The following is a 17,475-nucleotide window of genomic DNA, read 5'->3' as shown; positions in this document are numbered from 1 at the left end:
AACATTTTCAAAAAGTTCAAAGGCCATGACACAAAACTATGCAACATATTAGATATGCCATTCAATATAATTGTGCTGGTTTGTTAGATGCAGTTTAATTAACCATGAATTCCAGATTAATTTAATGCCACTAAGACTTCACAGATTGATTAGTCTGGTTTAATATTTAACATAGAATACAGGGCGAAGACTTCTTGCATTCTTTTCAAAATTGGATATTACTTATGAATATTAATTGTGTTGATAATTAAAGTTACTGAATGTCAAATTACAGTTTAATGTGGTAAATTTGTGTTGTGTGATAGTGGTGTTAACCCATTCGTGTGAAATTCCTTTTTCCGCTAATATAACAAAGACCTGCTCCAATGCTACAATTGCACAATACATAATTTTCACCTTATCAAGCTCTTTTAAGATGTGGTTCATCTGCACTTGTTATAAATACTTGTATTATTGTAAGCTAAATAGACTAAATGATTTTAAAAACTTTAATCCATTAAAAGTTGATTGATCTCCAAATCCTATGCACTCTGCTTTAATTTAGATGATGTTCAAGTACTCAATGCTTAACATACAAATCCAATAGTAAGGGAATGAATAGATAAAAGTTGGCTGACAATTATCTATTTTATGAGGCAGTTTAAATGGAATAAACATATTTCCCTGTTCATCAACATATTGTAACTTTCCCTCTCCGTACATACACATCTGTGGACATAAACTCTACCAACAACTGAAGATGTTGAAATGAAGAGTCATGATGTCCAAAATGCATCAATAAAGCAATGCTGGCAAACCTTACAGCAATCAGTGAATATAATGTTGAATGACAACTGAATCAAGAAAAATAGGAATTGAGAAGATCAAATTTCCACATCAGTTTTACAGGTATGAATTTAGCTTGTCAAAATAATTTATAATTTTGTCATGCTTTTCAGAAAAGCATTATGTATAGAGTTCTGATTCCTCCTGTAATAAGATTCATAGATAATTGTCAGAAAAAATGTTTAGTTGCAAGAAACTTGAATAAATATCAGCATTTTTTTAGTTGTATGTGTCGGATAATTTCACATTTAGGGACTTGATTTCCTTTTTGTGCTTTTAGTGCACTGGTTAATTTGTTCCTATAAAATTCCTATTTGCATTGTTTTAATGCATTATTTAACTCAATTGAAATAAATTGACTAATGACTATAGGGCAAGAAATAATAACAATAATTTGTATTTATATAGCACTTTTAACATGAAAAAATATCCCAAGGTGCTACACAGGAGCATTATAAAGCAAAAATTGACACTGTGCCACATAAAGTGATATTAGGACAGATGGGCAAAAGCTTGGACAAAGAGATAGGTTTTAAGGAGCATCTTAACGCAAGAAAGAGAAGTAGAGAGACAAAGATGTGCAGCTGAAATTACAGCCACCAATGGTGGAGCAGTTAAAAACAGGAATTCTCAAGAGGCCAGAATTAGATGAGTGCATATATCTCAGAGGGCTGTAAGGCTGGAGGAGGGAGAGATGGAGATGGACAAGGCCCTGGAGTGACTTGAAAATAAAGATGAGAATTTTAAAATTGTGTTGCTTGACAATGAGCCAATGTAGGCAAGTGAACACAGGGGTAATGGATGAGTGGGGTTTGGCAGAAATAAGGAAGCAGGCAGCAGTGTTTTGAATGAGTTCAATTTTATGGAGAGTAGAATGTGGGAGGGCAGCCAGGAGTGTATTTGAATAATGAAGTCTAGAGGCTACTAGCAGCAAGAGTTAAGGCAGGGTCTTAGTGGGACGATGTTATAGAGGTGGAAGCAGATGGTCTTAATAGTGACATGGATATGTGGTCAGAAGCTCAAATAGGGTCAATTATGACAAGTTTGTGAACAGTCTCGTTCAGCCTCAGACAGTTGCAAGGGAGAGGGGTGGAGTTGATAGCTAGGGAACGGAGTTTGTAACAGCAAACACAGGAAATGGCTTTGGAGGAAATTTCTGTTCATCAGCACTGAATATCAGATAAACAGTCTGATAATCTGATGATAATGTTAAAAGGAAATCTAGATATCAGTGACAAAAGAATAGAGGTATGTTGATAGGGTTGGATCAAGTAAAGTGGGAGGAGGTTTTTGTGGATAATAGGCCTGTTCAGCCGAATAGTCTGTTTCTATACTGTAAAATTCTGTTTAATTCTGTGTAACATGTTCATCAGTGTGCTAAAATAGCACACATAGCAATTCTAGCTTTTAGCTGTATGCTGCAGTATCAAAATTGTATTGAAAACTTCAAAAATCACAAAGGAAGAAGATATGAGAAACCTGGCTGTTTTGGATGATGTCAGAAGTGTAGCGACTTGATGACCTAATAATCTATGCATTCTAGATTTCTTTTGTACTCAGTTGAGGGCATTTTCAGCGTAGTATGAAATCTAAATACTGTATCAAGTCTAATTGATAAAGTGATATTGTAGACAGAAGCTGAAGAGAGCTGTTATGTTTAATTCACTTTTGATTGCATTTAGGAAGTGTGTTAGTGCACGAATGTACGAGCTCTGGAATTGTAGGATAAAGTCTGTCCACATTGTATCTCAAAATGGCGGAGATTTTCCATTGAAAATCAGACAATTCCTATGAAGGCAATCAATCTGCAATGCCAGCTGGGGTGATTTAAAATCCACCAAAATGCATTTCTTAAGCTCCATTCAAGAGAAAAGAAGAGGGAAATATCTTTCCGCCCAGCAAAATATATTAGATCAATCAGGATGGCAAGCAGAATTAAATTTCAAAATAGAAGTTGAACATTTTTAGTTTGTTTCCAATGTCTAAGTTGAGCCAAGTTCAGATTTGAACAGGTTTGTCCAATTAAAATGGCAGCCTGCAAACATTTGAGTAATATTTACCTCAAGAACACGCTGGCATTGTGTGTATACATGAAACTTTGTTACTGCCATAGAGAGTAGTGGATGAATGGCTACCTGGATCCCCAGGTATAGGGATAGCTTAAAAAATGCATAAATTCATGACCTGATAGTCCAGGTGTTCTAATTTCAGATTCGATTGGAGTAAGGAAATCTAATCCATTTTCCCTGGGTGTGCAGACTCACGGAGATGTCTACCTACACTTCCTGGAGAAGAGAGTATGCATTTATTTTATCTAGTAGTATATTAAAGGACCTAGGGCGGAATTGTCCCAGGTTTGCACTAAGTGCAGTAGCGGGCGGGAAAAAGAACGTTTTATCCGCTGGGCGCAATGGCAGCTTTACACGCTCCCAATCCCGCCTCATTAATCATATTAATCATGCATTCCTGGGAAACACGTCATTTTGCTGGTGGACAGCCTCCAATTCGCCCGCCATGCGGTCACCCCTCCACTTCCTCACACCAGGCATCAAATTTAAAGTGCAGCTGTGTGCACACCTCCCAGTGCTTCCAGTCCAGGACTGCTGCATAGGAGACAAAGCCACAAAGAGCAAGAAGACTGCAACTCGCCACCCCCCACCCCCACCAACCCCCCCACCACCCCCCCACCATTATTCAGTGACGCATCCCTGGAACGCCTTTTGGATGCATTGGAGGCCCATCTTGAAGTCCTTTACCTCTGCTCTGGGGGAAGGCCAGCAAGCAAGGTCACCAATCCAGCATGAGAGGTGGTGGCAGCGGTGGCCAGCGACAATGCCCTGCAAAAGAGGACAGCCACCCAGTGCCAATGGTCTCATTCATTCTGCCAGGTTAAGTCACTCTTCTCATGACTCTCAACTCACACACTTACAAACCCATCACACATTCACAGGGATCTCCCACCTCAAGGGACAACACCACTAACTCTCACACACACCCTCACATCTCCATCAGGCTCATATCCTCTGGAGCTCACATTCTCATCCTGTCCATGTCTCCGCTCACCACACAAACATTCCATGCAGTGCCATGTGTCCTGCTCACACTCTCTCCATCTGTTTCCATGCAGGAGAAGCTGGCTGACAACAGCAGAGAGAGGCCCCAGAACTTTAGCAGGGGGGGGTGAGATTTGGGGGGCGGGGGTAGTGTGGCCCACATTAGGACTTTCACTCACTTTAAGGAGTGTTCCATAGCACTGAGTGCTGAGGATGTGGACCATGTCTGCAGTGATGGTGACGGTGAGGTCTGTGGCGAACAGCCACGTGAAGATCCTGCACCTCATCATCCCTCTCTCAACGCAACTGTGAGTGCTCTCTCTCCTGCTTTTGACTCTGCTGTTATGCACTACTTATCCCTACTTTGGTTCACAGGGAGCTCTGCCAAGTGACCGACACCCTCAGCCAGCCAGTCCCTCAGCTCCATCCAGGTCCTCACTGCCAGCCAAGAGGGCACCTCCTCCATTGAAGAACTGGAAATAAGCAGCCTGGAAGACTTGTCACAGCGTTTACCCACACCCTCCACAAATGCAGAGTCACACACCTCAGTGGGACTTAGATCTAGAGCAGGCTCAGGTTTACAACCTGGTGGTCACAGCACGGACACATGTCCGCAGCAGGAGGAGGCAGGTTTAGCCGAGCTCCCTGGCACTCGGAGAACTGCTGGGGAAGAGGCATCTGTGAGGTCTGAGTCAGATGATGAGCTTCTGGATTCGGCCTTCCAACTCATCATGGTGAGTAGAGAAGTGGGGGAACATCACACAGACCTGTTGGAAGCCCCAACAGAGTGGCACATGAGTCAGAGGAGTGCGCCCACCTGCTCTTTGCTGAAGTGATGCCCACAGGTATGCGCCTGGAGGTCGCCATGGGAAGGATGGCGGCGCAATAGAGACCCTGGCCCAGCGGAATGTGGAGATGTGCGTAGACCTGCACTCCATCCCAGTAGCCATGGGTGTGTTTCTGCAGTGTGAGAGGGAAATGGGGCACCGCAACATCCCTCCAGGTGCTCCTTTCCCTTAAAGAATCAAGCCAGGGCCATTGGGCACCCGAAGGGAGGAGGAGCAGCAGCTGGAGACCCCTGGGTCATCCACTCAGGAATTTCAGAGGCTGTCCTCTCCCTCTGAGTCCCCTTGTGACATTCTCAGTCTCATCCTCTGTCACCACAGAGGGAACAGCTGGCCCACAAGAGGGCAGCCAAAGCAAGCCGGGGCCCTCAAAAGCCTCAGCTCTCCAGAGGACCCAACCGAAGTCATCAGGGGTAACAGGGCCAGCCATTGCACAGGCTGTCTCCACCCCTGCTGCAGATGTCAGGGCAGCACCTAGAAGTGTTAGACCTGGAAAAGTTAAACAATTCTGATCACAGTTGGTTGCACAAGTGAACACATTTTGTCCATTTATAATCTGAAAATACGTTCACTTTTACTGAATAATGTATAATGGTGTCTTTCAGCTTCATTGACAGACTTCACGAGTCCTCCCCCTGCATTCCCCCCACCCACTAGCAGTTCAGCTGCACGCAGCTGGACCACGAGTGATTCTGGAGGGAGAAGTGTGTATGTGGCAGGGCCTTTCGAAGCCTCATGTAAGCATGCGCATCCTTCCTCCATCACACTCATCTCAATATCCTGAGCATTTTCAATGCTGCCTGCTGGGGTTCGCTTTCAGTTGTCCATCTGAGCTGACCTGTATCTCCGCCCACCCAATGATCACACTCCCATGCAGCACCTGTTCCTGACCAAGGAGACATGAGGCTTCTTTCACTTTCGGTTTTAGAAGCATGGAACTGGTAAAGATTGTCTTCAGCTCCCCCGTCCTTTCCCCTACCCCAGTCACCCATGTCCATTCCCCCATCACTGTTGGCCCCCGGCATCACCTTCCACCTCCCCACTGTCACCTATCAGTCAGAACCCTTTTCTTTCCAGGATGTCCACGTGAATGTGCACGTTCCCTACCTTCCTGAGAATCTCACCCCCATCCACATTGACCTCTCCAATCTCCTCCTTCCCACCCCCAGAGTCCATGTCTGTCTTTGAGTTGCCACCAACCACCCTTGCTGTCCCTTCTGGTGATACCATTGCATCCTCACCCTTACACTCTACCGGCTCATTCTGCCCCTTCTCATACTCACCATTCCCTCCTACCACTCCCACCATCATTTTGCTCCCCAGGAGACAGTCATCGACTCCACAGACCCCTCCCTTGCATGTTCACTTGGACATCCTCTCCCCCACCATACTCCTTCCTCCCCGCCGGACTCCTTCCTCCCCCAGACTCCTTCCTCCCCCCAGACTCCTTCTTCTACCGGGACTCCTTCCCCCCCTCTGAACTCCTTCCCTTACACCTTTCTCCCCCCTTATACCTTCCTCCCCCCTTACACCTACCTCCCCCGTTGCCATATTTTTGTCTGTAACACCCTCCTCCCTCTGTACTCCCTCCCCCCTTCCAACCCCTCATCCCTCTCTGACACCATTGCTCCCAACTCAAGCCCCGACACCTTCGCTCTCCCCTCCCAAACTCATCCTCCCCCGACACCATTGTTCCAATCTCCCAACCTCACACCCTCGACACACCTTCCTCTCTCAGTCAAACCTAGACCTCCCTGTCACACCCTGGTACAATTTCCTCTTCCAATCAAACCTACACCTTCCTCTCCACCCCCTTGATGATCATCTATTGCAGACCATGACCAAGACACTGATGTCCTGAAGCAGATCCCCAACGGTGACCTTCCACCTTCCATGAACTGCTTCTCGGCAGTGCCATGTCCATGAGAATCCACCCAGCGTGCAATGGACGTTCCTCCAGTATCCCATTGCTGTCAGGTTCTAGCATCTTCTGCTCCTCGGATGTCCGCGATGTGAGCAAGGCCCCGACAGTAAGTCCCGACTTCTGCACGCCACGCTTGTCAAGACGTGTTCTGCACCGGCGTGTTTCCCACTGAGTAGGCGGTAAATTTGACGTGGCTGGATGATTCCGGTGAGCTGGGCTTATAATGATTTGCAGATGTATTAAAATGAAGCTCCCACTGTGTGATGGCTGGAAATGCAGACTACCATTGACAAATAGAGCGGATGATTGCAAACTGGTTTCACGACATTCTGAAACTGATTTTTGGCCTTCCCATCATATTGTCCACTCACGCCCACCATGATGCCCGATGCCAACGGACACAGAAAATTCCACCCTTAGATTTATGCTCCTCATTAGTTTTGGGATATTTGTATGCTAGCTTCCAGGGACGATCTTCTATTTTTGGAAAGTCCGAAATGTTAGGACTTGTGAGGTTAAATTGATAAAACAAAAATCATTCAGCACCTTCTTCCACTGCAACCTCCAGACAACAAGAGCAGCAATATCATCTTCAATTACACACCATCGTGACTTGGACATACATCTGTGATTGTTCATAATTTCTGGGTCAATATCTTGGATGGTACTTCCATCACATTGTTAGGCAGTGAGTTCCAGGATTTTGATCCAGCATTGATGAAGGAACAGTAATATATCGTCATTTTGGGAAAATGTGTGACCTGGAGGGGAACTTGTAGGTGGTGATATTCCCTTGTGCCTATTGCCCTTGTTCTTCTAGGTAATAGATGCTGGAGGTTTGGAAGGTGACGGCGAAGAATTCAATTTTACAGAGACTTACTGATACCATACTTGGGCAAATGATAGCACTGTCAACTGGACCTTCCATCACTTTGCTGATGATTGAGAGTAGGCTGTTGAGGTGGTAATTGGCCAGGTTGGATTTTTCTTGCTTTTTGTGGACAGGACATACCTGGGCAATTTTCTACTTTGTCAAGTAGATGCAATGTTGGAGCTACACTGGAACAGCTTGGCTAGAGGCGCAGCTAGTTCTGGAGCACAAGTGTTCAGCACTACAGCCAGGATGTTGTCAGGGCCCATTGCTCTTGCTGTATCCACTGTATTCAACCATTTCTTAATATCATGTGGTGTGAATTGTGAACTGAAGACTGGCTTCTTTGATGGTAGGGATCTCAAGAGGAGGCCACGATAGATCAACTACTCAACACTTCTGGCTGAAGATAGTTACAAAAAGATCATTCTTGTCTTTTGCTCTTGTGCTGGGCTGCACCAACATTCAGGATGGGAATGCTTGTGGAGCCTCTTCTGCCCATTATTTATTTAATTGTTGAACATCATTCAAGATTGGATGTGGCAGGACTGCCAGAAATTGGACCAGCAACTAATTCCTCAGAAGGTGGTATAAGTGTTCTTATTGAAATTAGGCATGGTGTGTAGGGTGGCGGTGGGAAATGAGAATGGCAATCAATATTAAGTAACTGGTCAATGCAGCAGCCAGGAGCACAACGGTAAAGGTAATGAATGGTAGCTCCCCTAACAGCTAGGAATTCTTTCTAGTACAGGATGAGATTTAATGACTACATTTGGTCAGTGAACAGAAGAGCTGATTGTGCACTTGGGACATTTATATTTACCCTAAACATGCATTCACAAATCTTAGAGTATTATCTGCTGCACTAAATTAAATTTATTGATGCTGACACATGGAAAGTTTCAATTAAATGGATACAGTGTTTGCAGACCTTGCTATCCCTGTGGGAATTCAATGAGAGAAGTGGTGAGAACTTTCAAATAGTTGTTGAATAAAACAGTCTGTAATGGATAATAATAAGTATTATTTTGCCATGAGGAAACAGTTATGCACAAATCCTGTGAAGGACACAATATAGAAGGAATGACAGTAGCAGAAGAATCGTGCTGTATATCCTGGCAATCGCTCAGTTAATGTGTAGGGCTTGGTGGCTCAGGGGGAGCTGAACTCACCAAGTGGTCAATGATGATCAAGTGCTAAGTAGCCAAATAACTAAAATGGTTTCTTTTTTATGAGGTTCATACTCTGAAGAGGCACTTACAGAAACCAAACAGGAATCCCTTTGCTTCTCCATAGTAATAGCAGGACAGGAGTAAGCATTCTGGAAAGAACAACATGAACAACTGACAGATGGCCCTGGTGGGGGTGGGGTGGGAGGAGGGGGACGGTGGTGGGAAAAAAGATTGAAAATAGGATAAAAGGTGGGGATGAAACAACGAATAAAAATGAGAAAAAATAAAAATGAAAATAAGTGGATAAAAAATAAAAATTAAAAAATTAAAATGAATATTGAAAAAAGGGGATAAAAAGGAGTGAGGGTGGAGGAGGGAGTTCATGGTCTGAAGTTGTTGAACTCAATGTTAAGTCCGGAAGGCTGTAAAGTGCCCGGTTGGAAGATGAGGTGCTGTTCCTCCAGTTTGCGTTGAGCTTCACTGGAACATTGCAGCAGGTCAAGGACGGACATGTGGGCATGAGAGCAGGGTGGGGTGTTGAAATGGCTATCAACAGAAAGGTCTGGGTCATGCTTGTGGACAGACCAAAGGTGTTCCGCAAAGCGGTCACCCAGTCTGCGTTTGGTCTCCCCAATGTAGAGGAGACAGCATTTGGAGCAGCGAATGTAGTAAAACAAATTGAAGAAGGTGCAAGTGAAGCGCTGCTTCACCTGAAAGGAGTATTTGGGCCCTGGGATGTTAAGGAGGGAGGAGGTAAAGGGGCAGGTGTTGCACCTTCTGCGATTGCATGGGAATGTGTTGTGGGAAGGGGATGAGGTGTTGGTGATGGAGGAATGGATCAGGCTGTCCCGGAGGGAATGACCCCTATGGAATGCTGACGGGGGGTGGGGGGGGGGGGGGGTGGTGGGTGAAGGGAAGATGTGCTTGGTGGTGGCATCATGCTGGAGTTGGTGGAAATGGTGGAGGATGATCCTTTGAATGTGGAGGCTGGTGGGGTGAAAAGTGAGGACAAAGACGACCCTATCATGGTTCTGGGAGGGAGAGGAAGGTGTGAGGGCAGAGGCTGGGAAGATGGGTTGGACACAGTTGACGGCCCTGTCAACCACAGTGGGTGGGAAACCTCGGTTAAGGAAGAAGGAAGACATGTCAGAAGCGTCGTTTTGGAAAGTAGCATCACCGGAACAGATGGGCGACAGAGGCGAAGGAACTGAGAGAATGGGATGGAGTCCTTACAGGAAGAAGGATGTGAGAAGCTGTAGTTGAGGTAGCTGTGGGAGTCGGTGGGCTTGTAATGAATATTGGTGGACAGTCTATCACCAGAAATTGAGACAGAGAGGTCAGGGAAGGGAAGTGTCAGAGGTGGACCATGTGAAGGTGATGGAGGGGCGGAAATTGGAAGCAATATTCATAAATTTTTCCAGGTCCAGACGATTTCATGAAGTGGCACCGAAACAGTCATCGATATACTGAAAAGGGAATTGTGGGAGAGGGCCTGAGTAGGACTGGAAACCTCCAGCTGATCAGCATCTACCGCTCCCACCTCAATGAATCAGTATTCCTCCATGTTCAACAACACTTGGACGAAGCACAGAGGGCAGCAAGAACACAGAAGGTACTCTGGATGTGTGACTTCAATGTGCATCATCAAGAGTAACTAACCGAGTTGGCCAAGTCCTGAACTCATTCCCACCAATCTACCTGTAGCAGGTGCATCTGTCCATGATAGTATTGGCCGGAGTGACCACTGCATAGTTCATGTGGAGATAAAGGCCCGCCTTCACATTGAAGATAACTTCCATCGTTTGTGTGGCACTATGACCATGTGAAATGGGATGGATTTCAAATAGATATAACAACTCAAAACTGGGCATCCATGCAGTGCTGTGTGCCTTCCATCAGCAGTAGCAGAATTGCATTCAACCACGATCTGTAACTTCACTATGGCCTGGCATATCCCTCACTCTACCATTACCATCAACCAAGGGATCAACCTTGGTCCAATGAAGAGTGCAGACGAACATTACAGGAGCAGCATGAGGCATACCTAAAAATGAGAGGTCAACCTGGTGAAGCTACAACAAAGGACTACTTGCTTGCCAAACAGTGTAAGCAGCATGAGATAGACAGAGCTAAGCAATCCCACAACCAGCACATCAGATCCAAGCTCTGCAGTCCTGTCACATCCAGTCATGAATGGTGATGCACAATTGAACAACTAACTGGAAGAGGAGGCTTCACAAATACCCCCATCCTCAATGACGGAGGAGCCCAGCACATCTGTGCAAAAGGCAAGGCTGAAGCATTTGAAACAATCTTCAGCCAGAAGAGGCGGGTGAAAGATCCATCTCAGCCTCCTTTGGAGGTCCCCAGCATCACAGATGCCAGTCTTCAGCCAATTCAATTCACTCCATGTAATATCAAGAAACAGCTGAAGGCACTGGATAGTGCAAAGGCTATGGGCCCTGACAACATTCCAGCAATAGTACTGAAGAATTGTGTTCCAGATCAGGCACACTTCTAGCCAAGTTGTTCTAGTGCAGCCATAACACTGGCATCTACCTGGCAATGTGGAAAATTGTCCAGGTATGTCCAGGTATGACAAAAAGCAGGACAAATCAAATCCAGCTAATTACTGGTCAATCAGTCTACTCTCGATCATTAGCAAAGTGACAGAAGATGTCATCAACAGTGTGAGCAGTACTTACACAGCAAACTGCTCACTGCTGCTCAGTTTGGGATCCGCCAGTGCCACTCTGCTTCAGACCTCACTACATCAAAGCAGCAGTTGATGAATGACAGCATCAAGGAACCCGAGCAAAATTGAAGTCAACGGGAATCACAGGAATAATCTCCACTGGTTGAAGTCATACCTACCACAAAGATAAATCACCTCAGTTCTAGGACATCACCGTGGGAGATCTTCAGGGTAGTGACCTAGGCCCAACCATCTTCAGCTGCTTTATCAATGACTTTCCTTCCATCATAAAGTCAGAAGTGGGGATGTTCGCTGATGATTGCACAATGTTCAGCCCTATTTGCGACTCCTCAGATACTGAAGCAGTCCATGTCCAAATGCAGCAAGACCTGGACAATATCCAACCTGGAATGGGAAGTGGAAAGTAACATTCGTGCACACAAGTGCCAGGCAATGACCATCTCCAACAAGAGGGAATCTAACCATCACCCCTTGACATTCAATGGCATTACTATCACTGAATCCCCCACTATCAACATCCTGGGGGTTATCATTGACCAGAAACTGAACTGGACTAGCCATATAAATACTGTGGCACAAAAGCAGGTCAGAGGCTAGGAATCCTATGATGAGTAACTTACCTCCTGACCCCCTAAAGCCTGTCCACTATGAGGCACAAGTCAGGAGTGCGATTGAACACTGTCCACTTGCCTGGATGAGTGCAGCTCCAACAACACTCAAGAAGCTTGACACAATCCAGGACAAAGCAGCCCACTTGATTTGCACCTCATCTACAAACATTCACGCTCTCCACCACCAATGCACAGTAGCAGCATAGTGCACCATCTACAAGATGCACTGCAGAAACTCACCAAGGCCCCTTAGACAGAACCTTTCAAACCCACAACCGCTACCATCTAGAAGAAAAGGGAAGCAGATGCATGGGAACACCACCACCTGGAAGTTCTCCTCCAAGCCACTCACCATCCTGACTTGGAAATATATCGCCATTCTTTAACTGCCGCTGGGTCAAAGTCCTGGAACTCCCTCCCTAACAGCAATGTGCATATACCTACAACACATGGCCTGCAGCGGTTTGAGAAGGCAGCCCACCACCGCCTTCTCAAGGACAATTAGGGATGGGCAACAAATGCTGGCCTAAACAGCAACGTCCACATCCCATAAATGAATAAAAATAAAGTTCCTCAGGGTAGTGACCTAGACTCAACCATCTTCAGCTGCTTCATCAACTTCCCTCCTTCCATCATAAGGTCAGATGTGGAGATGTTTGCTGATGATTGCACAATGTTCAGCACCATTCACAAATCCTCAGATACTGAAGCAATCCGTGTCCATATGCATTAAGACCTACCTGGACAACATTCAGGCTTGGGATGATATGTGGCAGGTAACATTCACACTGCACAAGTGCCAGGAAATGACCATTGTCATGACAGCGAGTCATAGCCCCAAATTACTTACGGACATATCAAAACTTTAAGTAAAACATGTTTCATGAAAAAAAGGACATATAAGCAAAATCTTGCTGAGACTGTAAAGCAACCACTTAGTGGCAAATTCCTATGTGGATTACACTTGACCAACTAATCCAAAAAATGGTATGTCGCACCTAAAAAAGTGTCAAGGCCTACTTCAGAAAGAGATACTTCAAAGGAAAAGATGAAATGCAAAAACTTAACTGTAACCTCCTGTGGTTGTGGAGATAATGAAGGCTGATGATAGGCCCAACCATCTTCAGCTGCTTCATCAATGACATTCCTTCCATCATAAGGTCAGAAGTGGGGATGTTCGCTGATGATTGCACAATGTTCAGCCCTATTCGCGACTCCTCAGATACTGAAGCAGTCCATGTCCAAATGCAGCAAGACCTGGACAATATCCAGGCTTGGGCTGACAAGTGGCAGGTAATATTCATGCTACACGAGTGTCAGGCAATGACCATCTCCAACAAGAGAGAATCCAACCATCACCCCTTGATGTTCATTGGCATTACCATCACTGAATCCCCAACTATCAACATCCCAGGGGTTAACATTGACCAGAAACAGAACTGGACTAGCCATATAAATGCTATGGCTACAAGAGCAGGTCAGATGTTAGGAATCATGTGACGAGTAACTTGCCTCCAGACTCCCCAAACCCTGTCCACCATCTACAAGGCACAGGTCAGGAGTGTGATGGAATACTCTCCACTTGCCTGGATAAGTGCAGCTCTTACAACACTGAAGAAGCTGGACACCATCCAGGACCAAGCAATACGCTTGATTAGTACAAAATCCACAAACATTCACTCCCTCCACCACTGACGCATGGTAGCAGCAGTGTGTACCATCTATAAGATGCACTGCAGGAATTCACCAAGGCTCCTTAGACAGCACCTTCCAAACCTACGACCACTACTACCTAGAAGGACAAGGGAAGCATATACATGGGAACACCACCACCTGGAAGTTCCCCTCCAAGTCACTCACCATCCTGACTTTGAAATATAACGCCATTTCTTCAATGTCACTGGGTCAAAATCCTGGAGCTCCCTTCCCAACAGCACTGTGGGTGTACCTACACCACATGGACTGCAGTGGTTCAAGAAGGCAGCTCACCACCACTTTCTCAAGGGCAACTAAGGTGGGCAATAATTGCTGGCCCAGCCAGCGAAGCCCGTATCCCGTGAATGAATTTTTTTAAAATTACAATCTTTGCCGAAACCATCTCCTGTGAGTTATATCCCAGAGAGTGGAAGAGATTTGAGTTGAAAAGCAAGCAAACCTAGGTGAAAGGCATGTTTGTTTTTTTTCCCTTCCAGGAATACACAAGAAAAGGGGTTAAAAGATACCTACAATCCTGGTCTCTGTGTGCTAGCTTTAGTGTTCCAAGCATGGTGTGTGAGGGTATGCTGTGAAGGTCACAGCTGAAGAACATCAACAATGCATTCCTGTGCTTGCAGGTGAAAAAGTATTTTCTCTCTGACTGCTGGAGGAAAGTCTCAAGTCAGCAAAGCCACAATCGAAAGGAAACAGGACAACTCCTTTTAGCTAACCTGCAAAACCAATAATCTCCAAACCCACTGCTCAACTGTCCAAAGTCAGCTCTACCGGAATCACCCAACCTAACAGCCACAACATTTCAATATCTACTCCTCATGGACCAGCCAAAGACTGATTCATATATTTTTTTAACTTTTATTTCTGGACTCACTTATCATTTCTAATCTGTGTGTACGTGTGTTGCGTTTTAGGATTATATTCGCTGGAGTTCAGAAGAATGAAGGGGGATCTCATAGAAACCTATAAAATTCAACAGTAATAGACAGGGTAGATGCAGGAAGGATGTTCCCGAAGGTGAGGGAGTCCAGATCCAGGGGTCACAGTCTGAGGATATGGGGTAAACCATTTAGGACTGAGATCAGGAGAAATTTCTTCACCCAGAAAGTGGTGAGCCTGTGGAATTCGCTACCACAGAAAGTAATTGAGACCAAAACATTGTATGTTTTCAAGAAGGAGTTAGATATAGCTCTTGGGGCGAAAGGGAGCAAAGGATATGGGGAGAAAGTGGGAGCAGGCTATTGAGTTGGATGATCAGCCATGATCATAATGTATGGCGGAGCAGGCTCGAAGGGCTGAATGGCCTACTCCTGCTTCTATTTTCTATGTTTCTATTTTTTTTTCTTGCATTTTAGTAACTAAAAACCTCACTCTTTAACTCAAGAAAGCCTGGTTAAATTGGCTCCTATTAAAACATAAACACATTTGGACTGGGAAAAGGTATCCGGGATGGAAGGTATCCTTTTTAAAGTAACCTTGTTGCAGCCAACCAAGGGAGTTAAATAAAGAAGGGGAGCCAGTTCATCCTTCCTCATCTGGGAGCATAATAATTTGGAGAACTTTGCCTGGGGACAAAGTCATAACACCATATCCAACAAGAGAGAATCTAATCATCTTCCCTTGACATTCAGTGGCATTACCATTACTGAATCCCCCACTATCAACATCCTGGTGGCTACCACTGACCAGAAACTAAACTAGATGAGCCATATAAATACTGTGGCTCTAAGAGGAGGTTAGAGGTTGGGAATTCTTCAACCAGTAACTCACCTCTTGACTCCCCAAAACCTGCCCACCATCTACAAGGCACAAGTTAAGAGTGGTGATAGAAAACTCTCCACTTGTCTGGATGAGTGCAGCTCAATTACACTCAAGAAGCCTGACACCATTCAGGGCAAAGCAGTTTGCTTGATCGGCACCCATCCACCCCATTCAGCCCATTAAACATTCATTTCCTCTCCCACTGATGCACAGTAGCAGCAGTGTGTCCCATCTACAAGATGCACTGCAGCAACTCACGAAGCTTCCTTCGACAGCACCTTCCAAATCCACAACCTCTACCACCTAGAAGGACAAGGGCAGCAGCTTCATTGCAATGCCACCACCTGCAAGTTCCCCTCCAATTCGCACACCATCCTGACTTGGAACTGTATCACCATTGCTACACTGTTACTGGGTTAAATCCTGGAACTCAGGCACACCCCTAGCCAAGCTGTTCTAGTGCAGCCATAACATTGGCATCTGCCTGGCAATCTGGAAAATTGTCCAGGTATGTCCCATCCACAAAAAGCAGGACAAATAAAATCCAGCTAACTACTGGCCAATTGGTCTATTCTCGATCATCAGCAAAGGGATAGAAGATGTCGTCAACAGCGTGAGCGGTACTTACTTAGCAAACTGCCAGTGCCGCTCTGCTCCAGACCTCTACATCAAGGCAGCATTTGACCGAGTGTGGCATCAAGGAACCTTAGCAAACCTTCCTAACCGCATTCTGCTTATATCTTCACCAGGTGCACTGCCATGGTTCAAGAAGACAGCTCACCACCACCTTCTCAAGGGCAATTAGGGAAGGACAACAAATGCTGGTCCAGCTAGTGATGATCACATCCCATGGAAGAATTAAAAAATGATACAAATAGCAGAAAACTGAGATCTTTGTACAAATCCAGCAGCAGCAAAAAACTGAGTTGATGGCAGAAAATAGGCAAAAAATGAACAGCCATAAAGGAACGAACAGTTTAAAAGCAGCAACTAACCTTGATTCTTTCTGCCTGTTGCTGGGCAAGTTTATCATGCTTCAATTCAGATACTGGAGTGGACCAATTTTGCTAAAAGGGCCCTACAACAAGGACCCTTTTTAAATTTTATAATCAGGCTTTTTAATACTTGCAGTGTAAAGAGGTCCTTTTTTTAATTTATGGGATGTAAATAAATAAATAAATAAATAGATACATACTTCACAGTCGTTGGGTCAAAATCCTGGAACTCCATCCCTAATATCACTGTGGGTGTACCTACACCACATGGACTGCAATGGTTCAAGAAGGCAGCTCACGACCACCTTCTCAAGGGCAATTAGAAATAGCAATAAATGCTGGCCTAGTCAACGATACCCACATCCATAAAAAAAAGGATCTCTTTACACTGGAGGTATTAAAAAGCCTGATTAAAAAGCCTTGATCCAATATGGCAGTACTTCTGGCGAGAAATGATGGCATAAATCACATTTCTAGTCATAGTTATTTCTGGAGCTATGACATAGCACCTGGAGTCCTTAGAAGCCTTTGCTTGCATTGAGTTCTTCTGCTGCCTCTTACACTAACTTTATGGATCGTTTATTCCAGCGCTATAATAGATTGAGATACAGCAATTACATTATGCGAGAGGTCAATGTATACCTTGTCTTCAGAATGTTTCTGCGATGCAAACTTTATCCGATTAACTGAACACGAACAACATGCACCCCTATTTATTCATTACCTGACAGGACACTCATGTAGATTTTGCCGTGTGGTGCTGCTGCAGTCGGCATCTAATTCTGTGCAAAAACAAATTAGATCCTCATTACAAAAAAACAGGAACACTCTAATGGCGCAGATAAGAAACATTATTAACCCCTAAAGGTCAAGCTTAGTCAATTAATTAAGTGTCCAATGTTATTAGGAAAAACATTTTCCAGCAGCCAATATCTTCTCATTATTACTTAACAAATCAAACCTGAGCTGCTCCTCAGATCTTAATATTTTGT

Source organism: Cetorhinus maximus, chromosome 1, assembly GCF_964194155.1.
Source record: "Cetorhinus maximus chromosome 1, sCetMax3.hap1.1, whole genome shotgun sequence".
NCBI classification, from domain to species: Eukaryota; Metazoa; Chordata; class Chondrichthyes; order Lamniformes; family Cetorhinidae; genus Cetorhinus; species Cetorhinus maximus.
Note: the sequence above shows the minus strand (reverse complement) of the source record.